Source organism: Gossypium hirsutum, chromosome D04 (genome assembly GCF_007990345.1).
Source record: "Gossypium hirsutum isolate 1008001.06 chromosome D04, Gossypium_hirsutum_v2.1, whole genome shotgun sequence".
Lineage (NCBI taxonomy): Eukaryota > Viridiplantae > Streptophyta > Magnoliopsida > Malvales > Malvaceae > Gossypium > Gossypium hirsutum.
The window spans coordinates 50,686,196-50,689,905 of NC_053440.1; the positions used below are offsets into that span (position 1 = coordinate 50,686,196).

At 31.2% G+C, this 3,710-nt stretch overlaps 1 long non-coding RNA gene across 1 annotated transcript; it reads right to left on the minus strand.

The window, feature by feature from the left end:
- Positions 1-460: 460 nt before the first annotated feature.
- Positions 461-1,606, minus strand: LOC121215918 (uncharacterized). Its single transcript, XR_005911916.1, has 2 exons — positions 1,168-1,606; positions 461-1,029 (listed from the first exon to the last, which is right to left on the minus strand). It is a non-coding gene; the product is annotated as an uncharacterized lncRNA (long non-coding RNA).
- Positions 1,607-3,710: the final 2,104 nt, after the last annotated feature.

Sequence of the window (3,710 nt, forward strand, 5' to 3'; positions counted from 1 at the left end):
ATTATTAATACCATTACAAAAATGTAAAAAATTGTAAAATTTATAAATTTTTTTTATAAAAGTACTTTAAAAAAGTATATAAGATATTTAAATTAATATAATATTAAAAATAGTACGTAAAATATTCTAATAGTAATAGAAGTCAACAATCAATCAACACAATTAACACCAGTCAATCGATCAATAGTCAATCAATACCAATCAATAATCGGCAAATTAAAATAAACAATGTTTTTAATATTTAATATTATAACAATACATTTTTAATTTAAATTTAATACTTTTAATTTAATTAAACTAATTACCATGTGGATTTTTTTATTAACCAAATATAATCAACATGGCACTTTTCCATTGGCAAAGAGACCTAACACCATTGACCAATGTCGCCTAACAAATCCTGACCAGATTTTTTTAACGCATCAAAATAGAAAAAATTGATATTTAAATAACAAATAAATTGAGAAAAAAGTTGAAATATCATAGTAAAAAAATAGGTACACTTCAAAGGATAAATCATGAATTAAGCCTAAACAAAATACAAGGGTACTAGCGGAATTTGACCTTTATAATTTCTTTTGGGAAAACACGCAGATTGAACAAAAATTGCGAAGAAAACCAAATGCTTCAACTATTTTTCGCGGAAGCTTTCTGGGCAGTGCAATAAAACCTTTACGTGCCGCCGTGCCGGTCTGAATCTATTCACCCACACAACGCTAACGACTCAATTCAATAAGACAATCAGATCCATTAGCAAAACTTACTTTATTGTTGAGTTATTTCGGGGCAGAGGATCAAACTTCACACCTGCCTTTCAACTAAATCAATTAATCAAACGATTTAATTGATCTTCACCTACCCAACGCCAGACCTAAAAATTTCTCCGATGTTGGTTAAATTAGCTTTTACTTTCCGAAATACTAAAGAGATTCGTGACTCTTATAGTCAAAATAAGGATTTCCTTTTTACCTGAACTTATCAATTTGCTTTCAAATAGAAAATAGAAGCTGGATTCAAATGTCGATGCAACTGTGAAACCATTTCGAAATCATAAAAAGAAAGCTTTCTCGAATCAAATCTCAGAAGATCCGTGGAAGATAATATACAGATCTATATAATAGAAAGGAAAATAAGAATATTAGACAAGAATCTACCGATTTAACTTACCGAGTGCTAGAAAGAGCAAAAACAATCGAGAAAAGTAAGAAATGGAGAGGAAGAACTGGAAATAAGTGGAATGGGAGGAGTAGGAAAGATTTGCTTTACATTCTTGGAAAATCAAGAGAGAAAATACAAATCTTTCCACCCATCCCACTTCCAAAAACTCCCGGCAACTCTCTCTCCCTGTCCCTCTTTAACAAAAAAAAAGATGGTAGATCTAGTGTCAGTGTTTTTTCGGGGTGAGAGTGAGAGAGAACTCAAGGAACTCAAAGCCATAGGAGGAATCTGTAGACCATACAAGGTACGACCTCCTCACACTTAATTCCTTTCCCCTTCTCCCTCTTTCCTCTTTGTGCTGTGAAAGCTTCTCCTCCTCAAAGCTATCTTAAATAGATCCCAACATACTCATTTCCACCCCCCCCCTATGCTGACGTATGCCCTAGTCCCGAAGTAGGCAATTTCCGAATTTACCATGTACTTGGCATTTATATATATTTAATTTTTTATATATTTATATTTTTATATAAACAAATCTAATCAATAAAGTTATTTATATTTTTATTATTTCAGCAATAATTATTAAATAATAATAATTTCTTGAATATTCTTATAATATTTTTATTTCTTTCACCTATTGCATTAGAGCATTCCTAAAATATTTTGATTATTTTTAGATTTGGACGATAGAGATATGAACAATATCTAATTTGGATATTATAATTACCAGAAATAGTAGCGTTTGATGCATGGATAAAGTTTAGAACAATTATAAATTTTAATTTATTGTAATTTAATTTAATATATTTATATAAAAATATTTAATACACAAGTAATGTAGCTTAAAATTTTCATAAGCAAGATTTGAGGTGATAAGTAAATCTAGGGTATAATAAAAAAATTAAAAATAGATATATTAAAAAATTATGAAGATGACAAATTTTTAATTTTGTTTGTGAGTTAAAAAAGAACATTGTGCCAAATACTAATATTTTTTATACCATTTCCTAAGTTATGAATAAACCTCTCATTCATAAAATAAAAGATATTACGCATTAAACCATATTTGAATCTACGTTTTTTTAGATGTTGTAACAATAATAATGTTACGGACGGAACTAAGTAGAAACTAAGGGGTCAAAACTCGTGTTCCTTTAATATGTATTACTAAATATAGTAATTTTGTAGATTCAAACATGGATCCCAAAAAATTAATTCATAAATGTAAATATGAATATTTTATAGTACAACCTGCTATAGTAGATGTTTGACTGTATCAAAATATAGATATTTTATAGTACAACTTGTTACAGTAGATGTTTGACTGTACCAAAAAATTAATTCATAAATGTAAATATGGATCATTTACAGTCCCAACATCAATCTTTATAGTACAACCTGTTACAGTAGATGTTTGATTGTATCAAAATATTCGACTCACTATGTTGGGACAATGATGATCTCAAGTCTAAGGATCGTATACACAGTTATCATTATGAGTAATGTTGCGACTATTATATAAAAATCCAAAAAACATACTCAAAGCAAGTCAGTCCAATATATCGTTCTCTAACATATACTAATGTATTGATTTTGACATCTCTATGTCAATGACAACACTATGTCATCAATCAACTACATGTTAGTCTTAATGCATTATTGTTGTTTAAGCCCACAATAATATTCGACTAAGGACATTTTAAGAATAACCAGATTATTCTCAGGACATTATTATAAAACAGTTTATTTATATACACAGAAAAGAAACTGAAATAATAATGACAATGCATTATATTAATAAACGAGGTAAAATAAGTATGTTATTACAATCATCTCATGATTGGTCTTTGGGCATACTCTAACATTCTCATGCTTGGCCCACTGGCAATATAGCCTGTGCTTGTGGTCCAGGTAGACTCTACGGGTTGCCGTAGCAAAGCTATGGTCTTATACCCTTCTTACCTCATTTCTTACGTCCCAACGGGCTTACCTTGTATTTACTGTCCTGGCAGACTTTATCTTCTGTGTTTACTATCCTAACGGACTATCTTTGTTCTGTGTTTACTGCCCCAATGGACTATCTCTGTGGATGCCATGGAGTCTTTTATCCATGATCTTACACTGATTCGCTATATTGGCGTACTATCTTATGATGTCATTGAGTATTTCATCTATGGTCTTACTCCTCATACATGGTTGTCATTGTGTCTTTCATTTATAGTCTTACGCTACGTACCTCAAACTAGACATCCATACTGTCTTTCATTTATGGTCTTACGTCATATACCATCGTTACGGTGTCGCCCCAAAGGACCAGTCGATACTATCGTCGCGGTAAATAGCTTTCCATGATTTCATTTCTCAAATTCTCCTCTCATTACCTCTTTTACACCACCTAACCTTGATGTTCAAACATCGCAGTGTTCCATCCGCAAGGCCCAAAGCTTTGTTCGAGGTAGTATTTAATAGGTCACTCCCCATTTCCCTTTCTATCTTCATCTATCTGATAGAGGTTTTCCGTACAGTTTTCATGCAAACCATGCACATGCCAT